This window comes from Myxocyprinus asiaticus, chromosome 11 (genome assembly GCF_019703515.2).
Source record: "Myxocyprinus asiaticus isolate MX2 ecotype Aquarium Trade chromosome 11, UBuf_Myxa_2, whole genome shotgun sequence".
NCBI classification, from domain to species: Eukaryota; Metazoa; Chordata; class Actinopteri; order Cypriniformes; family Catostomidae; genus Myxocyprinus; species Myxocyprinus asiaticus.
The window spans coordinates 22,842,433-22,858,097 of record NC_059354.1 but is presented as its reverse complement, the minus strand read 5'-3'; the positions used below and the strand labels follow the sequence as shown (position 1 = coordinate 22,858,097).

The following is a 15,665-nucleotide window of genomic DNA, read 5'->3' as shown; positions in this document are numbered from 1 at the left end:
ACCAGTATTAAAGTAGAGGAACTGCATTATGTTAACCATGTATTGAAAATTACTGTTTTAAAATAGATTCATGGGAAGTTGTGTGGCTCTTGACAGTGTAAAAATTGGCAATGTGCAGTTGTAACCTTGAGGTGCTTTTTCTACCTGATTTTAACCCTTAAAAATGACTTTTTGTGTGTGTAATCTAATGCAGTCAGGTTGATTGAGACATATTATTATTTTATTTTTTACTTGAATCAAACCAGGTATTTAGAAGCATGTTTAGGTTACCTGATAAAACATTTTGATATTGCATGCCAAATTTGTTTACCTTGTTTTGTTGTGTTAACATGAATTAGAGACAATATAAATTCCGCTATTAGCTTTTTGTCAGTGAAAAGTGAAAGTTAAGGAAGAAAAATTGAACAGCTAGTTAATGAAGCAGGGCAGAGGTGAGGAGGTGAGTGGCTTTGAAACCATAATGTGATCATATTAAAACATAAACCCTCACTGAAACCGAAGCTGAGAAGCATGTGTGTTTATGTCTAAATGTGATATTGAGCAGAGATTAAAGATTTGTTTCATGTGCGCTGTGGGTGTTTGATTTAGGGCATGCAGGTGTTTATGCTGTGTGTGTGTGCAACATAATACTATATTGTTGTAGTTTCAGTGTTTTGAATCAGCCCATACCTGTGACTTGTATTGAAATATATGGCATGTTGAACAACCTGTTTAGTATTTTCACAGGTGTGTCTTTGGGAGGCAGTGACGTTGAGATCTGTCAGTCCAGCTCTGACATGTTCATCACTGCAAAAGCACTGTTTGATATTTGGGAACAAAGGCACAAACAGTGCTAGATCACTCAAGTGACCTAGAATGTTCATATTTCATATACTTGAATGTTCAAGTGTTTTTTATAAAATTCTAAACAGTGTTTTAAAGGGATAGATCATCCAAATATGACATTTATGTCATCATTTACTCGACCTCATGATATTCTAAACCTGTATGACATTCTTTCATGGAACATAAAAGGAAATGTTAGGCAGAATGTTAGTCTCAGTCACCATTCATTTTCATTGTATGGAAAAAGACGCAATGGATATGAATGGTGACTTCTGTTTTCCACAGAATACAGAAAGTCATGCAGGTTTGGAATGACATGAGGGTGAGTAAATACGTTTTCATTTTTAGCTGAACTATTTCTTGAAGTGTAATGGACTAAACTGTCCTCTTCCTGAGTTTTCAGATAGTTGATCCTTTTGTGAACCGCCTCATTTGACTAAGGCGTTTTCAACTCTGGAAGTCCAATGCAATATCTCGGTGTGTTTTTAAGCATTGTGAAATTTCAATGCAGTAATTATTCAAATATGTGACATCAACCTGCCCATACTGATAAGACTGTTTTGAATATGGAAAGGGAGGGATTGATAATCATGCAAACCATCCATTTCTTGTCATTGTTAGCTCAGCAGAATTGGCAGGGCCATCAGACGCTCAACCGTGGGCTGAGATTAAACAAAGCAAGCTTTGCTGCATGAAGGTTACCACGCCACACCTTCTGTGCCACAGCAACCGTACTGAGACTCTGATTAAACAGTGTTCATCCTCTCCCTATGGGCTATAATCACTCACTTACTGCTTTTGCTGTTATATGAGCGTTGTGTGTGTATTTGATTGTGAAAGTGATGATTCTTATATGCGCGCCCTGCTGCATGTGTTGGTTTATCTGCATGTGTTGGTCATTGCGCTAAGACGTCTGAGAACCACGTCTAATCTCAGAGCAAAGTGTAAAATCAGTTCCTGCTTTTGCAGTTTGGGCATTCCACCAACAGATGATCACTTTTAAGACTAGACATGATTTGTGTTTCAGTAGATGTGATTAATAATAATAATATTAATAAAAATAATAATAAAATGTTTCTTTTATATAGTGTCCTTCCAAAGCTCAAGGAGGCTATACAGAAATTAAACATGAAAACATTTAACTGAGAAACATATACATTATAAAACAATGAACAATGGGAGAGAAGCAAAGCATATTTCAAGCAGGTGACGAGCATGACGGGAGACAACAGTCACAGAGCAGGGGATACATTGTTGTTTCCCCATTATTGTTCTGTCTTGCTCTGGACCATTAGCAGCTGCGATAAGAAGGGAAGATGATTTTCCAGGGGTGGTGGCGGTAGGTATGGCACATAAGCTTCTGCTTTACGCAGATGATATTTTATTATTCGTCTCCGACCCCACTAGATCTATGCCTTGCCTCCATAGAATTATTAATTCCTTTTCTAAGTTCTCAGGATACAGAGTTAATTGGTCTAAATCCAAAGTTTTGGCTCTGACAGCGTACTGCCCATAACGGCTTTCCAGCCAGCCACCTTCCAGTGGCCCAAACAGGGCATTAAGTATTTGGGCATTTTATTCCCAGCAAATTTGTCTGATTTGGTTAGAGTTAAATTTGACCCCTTAATAAAAAGGTTTTCGAGCGATGTGGGCAGGTGGGCTTCTTTACATTTATCTATGACTGGGAAGGTTAATGTTATTAAAATGAATTGTATTCCAAAATATAACTACCTGTTACAATCTCTCCCTGTAGATGTCCCCCTCTCTTATTTAAAGCAATTTGATAGCATAGTGAAGTCCTTCATTTGGAATGGTAAATGTCCCAGATTACATTTAAGTAAGATGCATAGGCCGATTGACAAAGGTGGGCTAGGCCTACACAAGATTTTGTTTTATTATTATGCATTCGGTCTTAGACATTTGGCTCATTGGTTGCTTCCACCTGAGGGAGCCCCTGCCTGGTTTTGTATTGAACAGGAAGTTCTTGCCCCTATTTCGCCACTGCAAAGCCTTTCTATCAAACTAATCGGTGAAGTTAAGTTACACCCCGTTATCTCGCATTTGCACTCGGTATGGACAAAAGTGTCCAGAGTGTTTAATTCGGACATTTATTTAAATGTTGCCTCAAGCATATGGCTGAACCCTAAATTATGTTTTAATAGGTCCCCTTTCTGCTGGTTAGAGTGGATTGTGAGGGGGGGTTACTACACTTGGTGATCTATATGAGAGTGGGGTGTTGAGATCTTTTGAAAATTTGGTTAAACTTTTTGGGATTCCCAGATCTCAGTTCAATAAGTATTTACAGCTGCGCCACCTGCTCTGTATTTTTTTGGGAGTAGCACACCCCCCCCTAAAGTGGCAGATACTCTGGAAGAGGTGATTACTGCTTTTGGAATAGGTCATGAGGCATCAGTGTATTATTCCCTGCTAATTCAGAGTCTGGGGGACAGAACTTTAAATTCTATCAAGAGATTATGCGAGAAAAATGTAAACTTGGTATTGGAGGAGTGAGTGTGGGCTAGAATTCTAAAAAACATCAAGTCTGCATCTAGAGATGCAAGGGTGCGCCTTATGCAATTTAAGATTTTACATAAATTCTATTGGACCCCCTCTAGATTGTTGTAACATCTGCTTCCTCCAACCACCAGAGGGAGCCCTCACCCGAATACTGATCACACTCCATTTTCTTCTACAGTCATTTCCTGTTTGCTATGTATAAATAGCCATACCTATCCAATGTTACTTTGCAAAGTATTGCCAGTCTTACCTGCCTTACTGAGCGTTTTCTCCATTGCCATTGTGATTGCTTCATGTTATGACCTTTTGCCTGTTTACTGGACTTCACGTTTATTGGATTGTTGTTTTTGTCTTGATTGCCCATTTGGACTGTCTATTTTTGATCTTCGACTTTTGCCTGTATTTTTTGACCATCCCTTTGCTTGTTGATTCAGATATTAAACTTCTGCAAATGGATTCAAACCCACCACCAAGCCTGCATTCATTAAAATTGTGGTGGGGGAAGGGTTATACAGTGCATCCAGAAAGTATTCACAGCGCTTCACTTTTTCCACATTTTGTTATGTTACAGCCTTATTCCAAAATGGATTAAATTCATTATTTTCCTCAAAATTCTACAAACAATACCCCATAATGACAATGTGAAAGAAGTATTCACAGCCTTTGCCATGACACTCAAAATTGAGCTCAGGTGCATCCTGTTTCCACTGATCATCCTTGAGATGTTTCTACAACTTGATTGGAGTCCACCTGTGGTAAATTCAATTATTGGACACGATTTGGAAAGGCACACACCTGTCTATATAAGGTCCCACAGTTAACAGTGCATGTCAGAGCACAAACCAAGCCATGAAGTCCAAGGAATTATCTGTAGACCTCCGAGACAGGATTGTATCGAGGCACAGATCTGGGGAAGGGTACAGAACAATTTCTGCAGCATTGAAGGTCCCAATGAGCACAGTGGCCCCATCATCCGTAAATGGAAGAAGTTTGGAACCACCAGGACTCTTCCTAGAGCTGGCCGCCTGGCCAAACTGAGCGATCGGGGGAGAAGGGCCTTAGTCAGGGAGGTGACCAAGAACCCGATGGTCACTCTGACAGAGCTCCAGCATTTCTCTTTGGAGAGAGGAGAACCTTCCAGAAGAACAACCATCTCTGCAGCACTCCACCAATCAGGCATGTATGGTAGAGTGGCCAGACGGAAGCCACTCCTCAGTAAAAGGCACATGACAACCTGCCTGGAGTTTGCCAAAAGGCAGCTGAAGGACTCTCAGACCATGAGAAACAAAGATTGAACTCTTTGGCCTGAATGGCAAGCATCATGTCTGGAGGAAACCAGGCACTGCTCATCACCTGGCCAATACCATCCCTACAGCGAAGCATGGTGGTGGCAGCATCATGCTGTGGGGATGTTTTCAGTGGCAGGAACTGGGAGACTAGTCGGGATCGAGGGAAAGATGAATGCAGCAATGTACAGAGACATCCTTGATGAAAACCTGCTCCAGAGCGCTCTGGACCTCAGAATGGGGTGAAGGTTCATCTTCCAACAGGACAACGACCCTAAGCACACAGCCAAGATAACAAAGGAGTGGCTCTGGGACAACTCTGTGAATGTCCTTGAGTGGCCCAGCCAGAGCCCAGACTTGAACCCGATTGAACATCTCTGGAGAGATCTGAAAGTGGCTGTGCACCGACGCTCCCCATCCAACCTGATGGAGCTTGAGAGGTCCTGCAAAGAAGAATGGGAGAAACTGCCCAAAAATAGGTGTGCCAAGCTTGTAGCATCATACTCAAAAAGACTTGAGGCTGTAATTGGTGCCAAAGGTGCTTCAACAAAGTATTGAGCAAAGGCTGTGAATACTTGTGATTTTTTTTTTTTTTTTTTTAAATAAATTTGCAAAGATTTCAAACAAACTTCTTTCACGTTGTCATTATGGGGTATTGTTCGTAGAATTTTGAGGATCATTATGGGGTATTTTTCGTAGAATTTTGAGGAAAATAATGCATTCAATCCATTTTGGAATAAGGCTGTAACAACAAAATGTGAAAAAAGTGAAGCGCTGTGAATACTTTCCAGATGCACTGTAGTGGGGGTTTAATGTTAAATGTGATTCATTATATGTTGTGGTTTTTTTCTTTGTGTTAAGTCTATGAATCAATAAAAAATGTTAATTGAAAAAAAAAAAAAAAAAAAAAAAAGAAGTATTGTCTCTTTTGGATTGGCTTGCCCAAGCACAGACGGTATCATAGCTCCTTCTCTTATCCAACACCTCGATGACACACAAATCCACAGGTTCGTTTTGGAACCTGAGTACTTTACTTGTTCCACATCCCTGATGCAGATTGCTCTCGCCAGCTTTTAATACAGATGGCACGAAACCATCTGCAATGCGAGGGCACAGTTTGTACGCCACATCAAAGTTCTTAGATCTCTCACACTGATGGGAGAGGTTTACAGCCCTTGTGGACTTTGATGCCAAATATCCACAGTCACACAGAAGGCAGTGTGAGCAGATGTTGCAGTCTGTTGCCAGAAGGCTTGAGATAAGCAGAGTCTCCATTCATTATTACTCATCAGTCCATGTAAAGCAAATGTCTCAGTGAGAGAGAGAAGCAACTCCAGGTCATCTGCCCATCGGCTCCTTCCTCTTTCAACATGACAGCTGCTCAGTTACTGAACATGGCTTGTTTTTCAATGTCCATAAAAACACCTCAGCATCAGATCATCTGGCCTGATGCATCTAGTCTCAAAACAAAAACACACCAGATCTCTCAAATTGAGCAACCTTGTCCACAGTATCTACATCTTGAGCCTATATTATCACTGCTTTTCTATAGTATCACTACAAAATAATTTTCTTTGTCAAAAAATGTATTTATTAAATAATTTTTTTTAATGAATTTTCTATATTTTAAGTTATTTTTTATCATCTCATTGGTAAATAGTTTTTTCACATAAATTAGACAAATTTTAATATTTTTTTTTAGGATTATGAGACTACATTTACTGATGGGGTAAGAAAAATAAAAAATTCAAGCTATATTCTCAGAAAATAAGTATTATCTCACAATTTTGCTTCTCAAGAAAATCTTGTTTTAAGAATGTTTAGATATTTTAATGGAAAACATGACAGAAATTCTGATTAAAAAATATTTTCCTGTGTACAAAGTGCTTGTAAGTTTTTTGTTTTTTTTTCTGTGACTAAATAAAAAAACAATGTACATTATAATAGAGATTTATTGGTGTAGGTTGTGTAAGGGAAGGTTGAGTTGAAACACTGATGTCAAACTGGAGTCATATTTTGGTAGAATGACAGTTATTACTAGGATTAAGTCATAGTTCAGATGGTTTCATTTCTTGTCATCATAGCGATGGTGAAACGTAGGTAGAGTTGTGTCTGAACTTTGTGCTTAACTTTGTGTTTTATTATAGTATCTCCCAATGAACATATTGCCATGTTACTAGCGATTGCATAATAATGTTAATGATAAATAATTTTATCGCTTCATGCATTCCAATTATTCATAGAGATATGCATTTTAACTGATCTGGAGTCTTGCTTGAACATCACCCTTTGACATTTATAGTGATTATACATTTTTCTATCTATGCTCGACTCTTAACTTATTTCAACAGTTAGATACTGCTCATGTAAAGTAAAACTTGCTCACAAACCCTAGTAATTTTCAGATTTGTGAGTAAATCCTTTTTTGGTTTCACTAAATCAGTTGAACGGGTTCACAAATTGGTCTGAATAATTCATTGCCGTATCGGTCTGAATTTGATTGATTTTCAAAAATCCTTATCCATTAAACATAAACGACAGGGAAGGTGTTGTTTTTCAGTAAAATACCTAAACGTTCTTAAAACCAGATAAATTTACTTGAAAAGCAAGATGACAAGATGTCTTGTGTTGTTTTCAGAGAAATTGAACAAAATTTAGTAATGTTTATGCTTATAACAAAAACATTTGCCAAAAGGTAAGAAAAAAAAATTGATTTAAAGGGAAAACAAGTTTATTTTTCTTGCTTCCTTTGGCCAATTTTTTTTCTTGTTTTAAGCTTAAACCGCACCAAATTTTGTTGTATTTCTCTTAAATGTGGGCTTAATATCTTATGTCCTTCTGCTTCTCAATAATTTTTTTCTTGTTTTAAGGATGTTTGGATAATTTTAATGACAATAAGACAAAAATAAGTAAAAGTGAATTTTTATTTTTATTTTATTTTATTTTTGCAGTGTTTATATATGTGTATAGTGTAACAGATTCACTTTAAGGCTGTAGTGTTTTTAAGTTGTGAAGGGCAGAGAATGATAGTGTTTACTCAATGGTGTGTAGCACTGCATGGCATCAGTGTAGTCTCTAACAGTGGGCACTGGTACATTGTGAATCGTTCTGTTGTAAATGACATGATTGTGAATGTCAGCTTGCTAATAAAGACTATTCCATGAAGCCAATTTATGCCATAAACAGGCACATAAGGGCTGCATTTGTGCTCCACTCACTCATAAAGGTGCTGAAAATTGTATTCTTACAATGTTTTCTTTTGGATTGTAGTTAAAGGCTTCAATTTAATGCCTCCCAAAGGCTTGTTACATTCTTATCTATAGCTGATGACTACTTTGAAACATGAATTTGATGCATCACAGAGAGTTAAGATTTAGTTTCTTTTACTGTGTATAAAGAATGATTGATGCAGTCTGACATGACTCATTAGTAGCACTGATTCATGAAACCACCAGAACATTCTTTACCAGCTGAATGTTACTGAACCGGCTGTAAGGTCTTAATATCCCAGCTATACACACACGCCCACTAGTATTAGGTTTTGTAAATGAGTGGTGTTGATGTTTCATGTACCTGCCCATCCATTGTCAGTGTGTCATTTATTGCTTTACCCAAAAGGGATTGGCAAGCCTTTGCCGGCCTTTTATGGGCTTGAATTGTTCGCATCTTTTTGCATTTTTCATCTATCCTCAATATCTAGTAGATATTGTGTAACTTAGGGCTGGACTTTGTCCATGTGTAATATTTTAGATTATGTGTGGGTGAAATTCTTTCTCACAACATCTGCATGGGCCTCTGTGGTTTGGATATCCCCTCACTGTATGGATGACTGTATGAAAACAGAAAAGTACCATTTAGAAACTTCTATTGTGTTCTACTTATAAATGTCCCAACATGATAATTATATATACAGAATTTGCTTTGAAATGTAGGATGTCTCTCTCTTTAGAAAACGGTGTAATTTTCTCATGAAATGGTACAGTACTGTTGTGACTTTGATTGCTCAGACTGTATCATCAGGGCCTAAAACCATAAAAAGAATGGAGGTTTTTGTTTTAAAGAGTTAATTGCGCAAGGATATTAAAGAATGCAGCTGGCTGATGTCATCTTTTGTGAGAATGTATCAGTGCAAACGAATAGCAAAAAACAAAATGTTTATCCAATCAGAATTTATTCCTCAATGCTTACAAGCAAAGTGTGACAACTGTTTCATAATTCAGATGCCCGAAGCCGAACTTGTTATCCGAAGCAGCGCGTAAGTCTGAGCTCCACCCCGTCAGGCCTTCAGAATCTCCACAGAATCCCTCAACAGTGCAAATGAATGCGCATCTAATGTCAGATTGTCAGATTCATCAGCTAGTCAGATTGATTTATTTGTTCTTGTGGGTGTGGTCTTTAGGATATGTCCCAGTCCAGGCCTTCTAGCTGGCCTTGAGTGACGCAATCACGCTTTAAGTGATGTATGTAATTTGAAAGCGAAGAGTGTGAGATCTTGCTGACGAGTCGGCTATCATTACTGCTGGTTTTGCCGTTGAGAAAGAGATCCTTATGGATTTAAAAACCTGAGATGTTCTGCATGATCGTGCGATTGATTAATTAAACAGGAAAGGAGGACTGATTTTCACTTCAAGTAAACTGGTAAGTGCTTTTTGCATTGATATAGCAACATCAGGAATTTTCTAAGTGTAAATTAGGCTACTTGAGCATTCAGTGTCGGATCAAGTTTTGAAAAGTAACCGTATACCCTGATGAAACAAAATGTATTTCAAGCAAAATTTAAATTGCAAATATTATTAGAGAGCTTTTTCTTCATATTAGACCTCCTTGGTTCTGGCTTTCATGCGTGGACATGTTCTTAAAATGTCATTTGGTATTATTAGTTGACTGCCACGTAATGTATGATAGGTATACGGCGTCTTATTCATTGTGAAACTGTGTTTTCTTAATGGCATGAATCGCACTGAAGGCCTAAACTTTAAATGCACGGCCCATGGCTGTTTTTAGCTAATCTTATGGTACTATTATAGGAGTCACTAATTAAAAAAAAAAACCATGTGATAAATGAATTAAAGGTGTCCATGTTTTATGTGTGGTTTTTGTTTTTGTGTTTGTTTTTGTTTTTGTTTTGTGTGTTTTGTTTGTTTTGTGTGTTGTTTTTTGTTTTTGTTTTGTTTTTGTTTTGTTTTGCTTTGGCTGTTAAACACTAATGCACTTTTTCAACATAACCCAGTGTTAACTTCAGATTAGATCAGTAATGGTCATTTTGCTGATTTTTGAGCTTTTCCTTTTAGCTAATCTTGTGGTACTATTATAGGAGTCACCAATTAAAAGAAATCCATGTGATAAATGCATTAAAGGTGTCCATGTTTTGTTTTGTGTTTGTTTTGGTTTTTATTTTGTGTTTTGTTTGTTTTGTGTGTTGTTGTTTGTTTGTTTTTTTTGTGTGTGTGTTTTGGTTTTTGTTTTGTTGCTGTTTTGTAATTAAACTGAGACTTTTCACTAAGAATATTATTTACTTATTATCAGAATATTAAAGACAATACTTTGTATTTTAGATTATTCTTGTTATAAAATGATCCTCTTTCGTGCTTTCAAAGAGAATTTGTAGCCTAGATAAATAAGTGCCTCAAATTCATGCAAGTGAACAGCTGAGGCCTGTACCATGAAGGTCGCTGAAAGATCAGATTCAGGTTGACAAATTCAAACTAATCCAATCAGGCTTCATTTGTACCATGATGCAGCTCATCAACTTTCTCTGTCAACTCAGGCTTCAATCCTGACTTTAAGATTAGATTCCACGCTCGTGCACATGAATGAGTGACATTTGCAGCGCACAACCAGTCATGTGAGAGAATGCGATTCACTTCTCACGAGAGACTCAGCGGAACTGACCTCTCTGCTGAAAGTTGATGATTATGAAAATAAGAATTCAAATTCATTTAAACTGTGCACAAGACATTGTTTAAAAATATAAATAAATAAATTATATATATATAAATAAATGTATTTACACTGCTCATGAGTTCAGCATGAAATCATGAAGACTTAAAACACATGATTTATACAGTACAAGGGATAACTGTAAAATTATGAAGCAATTAAAGACATTTACACAAGAAGAAACAGCAGCTGCTACGAGAGCTCAAGAGGACTGCTGCAAACAAATTCTTAATGTGATTTAAAAAAAAAAAAAAAAAGCTGGTGTATCAATGTGTACATCAATTCATATAGACCCACAACAAGAATACACAGGCTTATTAATTTTAAAAGCTTCAATTTATTTAAAATATAAAAGCTTTTATATTTATTTGAATTGAAAACTTTATATATCATTAAAAACTATTACAAATAAATATAAGCTACTATTGATTACAAAACGAATAGATACTATAAAGATGAATATTCTCCCTAGGTTTATTTTTCTTTTCAAAATCTACCAATTTATATATCAAAACGTGTTTTAGACAATGGAATAAACTACTTTGTAAATATATATGGGATAATAGGAAACCTAGAATTAGTCTGAAAATTCTTAAGTTGTCAAAAAGGCTTGGAGGACTAGAAATCCCAAATTTAATAAATTATTATAAAGCTGCCCAAATTCAGCCTATTCTGATTTGGATGAACGAAGAATCTAAAGTGAAATGGAGGAAGATGGAAATGTATCAAATGGGAGAACCTATTAGTATATCCCTGTTCCTACCCAAACAAAGCAACAATTTTAAATCAACAGATAATATTTGCATTAATAATACTTTTAGAATTTGGTTAGAAAAATAGTAATATTAAGAAAGATATAGTTAATTTTAAAGAAATTGCTAAAGATCCCGATTTCATGCCAAATAGATTAAATAATACATTTAAGTTTTGGGCAGATAGAGTTCTGAAAATATATCACCAACTGTTCACTGATAAAGGAATGGATACCTTTTCAAAACTAGCAAAAAAGTATGAGCTTCCAAATTCACAATTTTTTTTTTTTTATTTACAGGTTAGAAGATATTTATTAACAGAAGTTGAAGTAAAAGAAATAAAAAAGGAAATGCATCCAATCATAAATTATATAACTGATACATACAGCTAATCCAATTAAAATGTTAGGAATTTTAAAGAGTGCACTTGAAAGAGATATACAGGACACTCTGAATAACATTATATGTATGTGGGAGGATGAATAAAAAAAATATTAAAAAATTAGTCAGTAAGACTGGGAAGAAATATCATATTCCATACTGTCATTCCATACTACTCAATCCAGTGTTTGGAGGGAATATGCTTGGAAATTACAAATGAGATTTTTTATAACACCTGTTATTCAAAGTAAATACAATAGCATGGCAAAAGGGGATTTTTGGAGAAATTGTGGAGAAAAAAATGCTCATTACAGCCAAATTCTATATGAGTACTCTAAATTGACAACTTATTGGAATGAAGTGATTAGACAGGTTAATTTAATATTTAACTGCACAATAGATATACATCCAGAAAAACGTATTTTGGGTAAAATGCCATTGTCTTTAAGAAATAAAATGGAACAAAATATATATTAGGGTAATCAGAATAGCAGCTTTGAAACAGATTACAAAAAATGGGCTTAAACCAGAACCCCCACAATTTCAAAGAGGGAGAGAAATGATTTCGGAAATATAACAAATGGAGAAAGTAACATTTAAAATTTATAATAAAAGTCTGGAATGTGAGCATAAATGGGATTTGCTTAAAAATAGAATAAAATAATTTAGATAGATTGTTTCCTTCAGATTCTTGATTTTTGAACACAGTTAGTTAAAATATGAGGTATGATGTCATATCTCATTTAATATATATAAAAAAGGTGATGCCTTAACTTTCTTTCCACTTTATTTGAAATAAAATATACATGTAAATGAATGAATTACACGTGATTTATATAATATGTTGTGAATAACCATATTAAATAACCATTCAAAATAACATTGTGTTTTTGATGTATAATTTGTACATTGTCTTGCAAAAAAAATTTAAAAATAAAAAGCATTAAAAAAAAAGCACTTGGAATACTGTATGCAAAAAACTGGTATGCAATAAGATGTATTTTGTGTACTGTTTATATTGCTTATATTATTATAACTTCAAGTAAAATACTGTATGTTCATCTCGAGTCCATGAAAGGAAGAAGGGGTTTGGTTGGCATTCACCCCTTTCAATAGCAATCTTGAGCTTTTAATATCTCACTGGATGTTTATAGATAGCCTAATATATTATATTTTCAAAGATATTTCTTTCTATGGCTAAAGAGGGTAAATGAAAAGCAATTACATTTTAAATAAAATACAATACTCTGTCTGCTGAAAATCTACATTTAGGTTCTCAAATAATTTATCATGAAGAGTCAATTTTGTGGATTTCTAAGATTTTATTTGTAAAGTGTGCTTTAAGAGACACGGGGGAGTGACTTGATTGCGTCAGAGATGTCATTTTACTCACAGCTGATTGGTTCAGCATCTGTTAGCGATCTGTAATCCAGAATGAAACCTGCTACGGAGCAGGCTAGTGGTGTAGCGTAAGTTGCTATGGCGATGAACACCGTTAAAAGGTGCCCAACTTTCATGGTACCTAAAACCTAGGGTTGAGGCAAACTAAACTAAAACTTACCTGGCTAGCCACCGAAACTGGCTTCATGGTACAGGCCTCAGATCACATAAGCCCAAAATACACCCATGAGGTTTCACAATACAATGGTTCCCTTCCAAATTTTTCTAACCCCAACAAAGAGTCCTTTAACTTTTGCAGGGCTCATAACTTATCATTAGGTAACTAGCGTTTGAGGCAGAATGTTCCTGAAAAAAAATAAATAAATCAGCAGCTTTGTAAATGTGGACTTTGTTCCTTTCACTACTTTTACTGGAGCAGTAAATTGTTAGCAGGAGCGATGAACGCCTTTTGCTTAATTCAGCTAGTTGCATATGCTCTACAGGTTCACTTGCTTGGAAAAGCTCAGGTCACTGACTAAACAGCATAATCGCTCTCCAACATCTCTGAGTGCTCTCACCTGTTGAACTCGGTAGCTTCTGTCATAAATCTTGTACTATGACTGTAACAGCTAAAATGTATTGGTATGCATTCTTAAACAGTATTGTAAGTACTGTGTGAATGTCACCAAGAGAAAGTTCACTACAGGCTTCAGAAACATTGGTGTCAGGATGGAATGTACACAGTGCAGGTGCTCCCAGTTGTACCAATGTCATTATGACATGCTCCAGGCATTCCAGATACTAAAATGCCCTGCGGCCCAGGCATGTTCAACTATAGTATTTACCTAGAACTCCAGGGAAATGGGACATATGTAGATGAGAGCTACTATATTTTGTGCTGTCATGGTTTAACGTGTGTGGCCCATTATAAAGCATGATATAATGTGATAACATCGCTGTTGAAAAGACCAGTTTTGCTGGTCACATGCATATGTTGTGTTTTGGTAACTGGTCCCAAGCAAGGGAGGCTAGTATGCTGGTGTGCTTACCTGGCTTCATAATTAGCTTAACCGACAGGCCTGCCTCAGTCAACTATCTTCATTAGAAAGACCATGCTGGTTGAGAAGCATTTAGTACTGGTAAACAACATGGCTATGTTGGTATAACCCTGCTTGGACCATCATGAAAATTCATATTGGTCTAAGCTGGTCTTTTCAGCAGGGTAAAAGAGCAAAAAGAAAGAGTTCTGGTAAACACTCATGTCAGGTACATACACTCACCAGTTATAACTGTAATTGTATTTTATTTTCAGGCGTAGGTGTACTATAGGTTGTGTGTCAAAACATCAGAGAGGAAATATTTTGCTTGACACACAACAACAGGATGTAAAGGATCTCATGTTCCAAATGCCATTGAAGTTTTAAATGGAAGAATATGGTATTTTTATGGTTCTTTCATTTGGTCCTAACTTTAGGTGACCGCTCTCATAAATAGCCAGTGAGGCACAAGTAGGTCACATAACAGTACAACGAGCCTTTGTACTGTGTCTTATGATTTTTAAAAAATAAATAAAACACTATTTGTTTTATTTTTTTTATGTTGACTTGCAATCCTGAAATAGAAATATTCTTTATTTAGAGTTTAATACAGTAACACTATGATTGAACCAGTGCACTTTATGGCCACAAGGCTGTGGACACCCAAAACACCACACTCACACTGCATGTTAATAATTTAATAATAACTTTATGTATTTATCACACATTATACATTTGCACAAACAGTGAAATTCTTTTTTTTCCCACATATCCCAGCTAAGCTGGGGTCAGAGTGCAGGGTCAGCCATGGCATCCCTGGAGGGGATAGGGTCAATGGCCTTGCTCAAGGGCCCAACAGTGAAATCTTGGCAATGCTGGGGCTTGCACCACCAACCTTCTGATCAATAACCCAAAGCCTTAACTGCTGAGCCACCACTGACCCCTAGTGTTCCTGTTCAACATTTAATTTCAAAACCACTGGTCCTCCCTTTGCTGCTAAAACAACTTCCACTGCTTTGCTGAGGCTTTCAAATAGATATTGGAACATGCAGAATTTGCTCCAATTTAGACTTATGAGCATCAGTAAGGGCCTGGCTCACAGTTGACAGTACAATTCACCTGAAAAGTGTTCAGTGGGATTCAAGACAGGAGTTTGAGCAGAACAGTCAAGTTCTTCCACACCAGACTCGGTAAACCATTTCTATATGAACCTCGCTTTTTTTAAAGGGCACTATCTTTGCTGGAACACACTAAAAATGTTTGTCTAAGGAGATTTCATGGTATGCTCGATTTTATGCACCTGTTAGTAATAGGTGCAGCTAGAATAGCCAAACCCATCAATCAGAACATGTCATCCACTTTTGTCCTGGTATCTGTTGTTTTAAGTCATCCCTCCTGCCAGGCTGATGTTGCAGACTTACACAGCAGGACAGTCTCTCGCACAGGACAGAGTGCTTTTTTCCATGTGTGTGGGCTTGAGTATGGGTGCATGTTTGTCAGTGTGTTTGAGTGAATATGTGTATGCAGAGCTTTTGTACAGAACCGCT

The 15,665-nt window shown here is 36.5% G+C and overlaps 1 protein-coding gene across 1 annotated transcript in view; it reads left to right on the top strand.

Annotated features, from left to right (window-relative positions):
* The first annotated feature begins 15,206 nt into the window (after positions 1 to 15,206).
* LOC127448091 (LIM domain only protein 7-like) overlaps positions 15,207 to 15,665 on the top strand; it is a 28,487-nt gene continuing 28,028 nt past the window's right edge. Inside the window, exon 1 of the mRNA XM_051710378.1 lies at positions 15,207 to 15,308. The gene's annotated coding sequence lies outside the window, so the exon portion shown is untranslated. The remainder of the gene's footprint in view (positions 15,309 to 15,665) is intronic.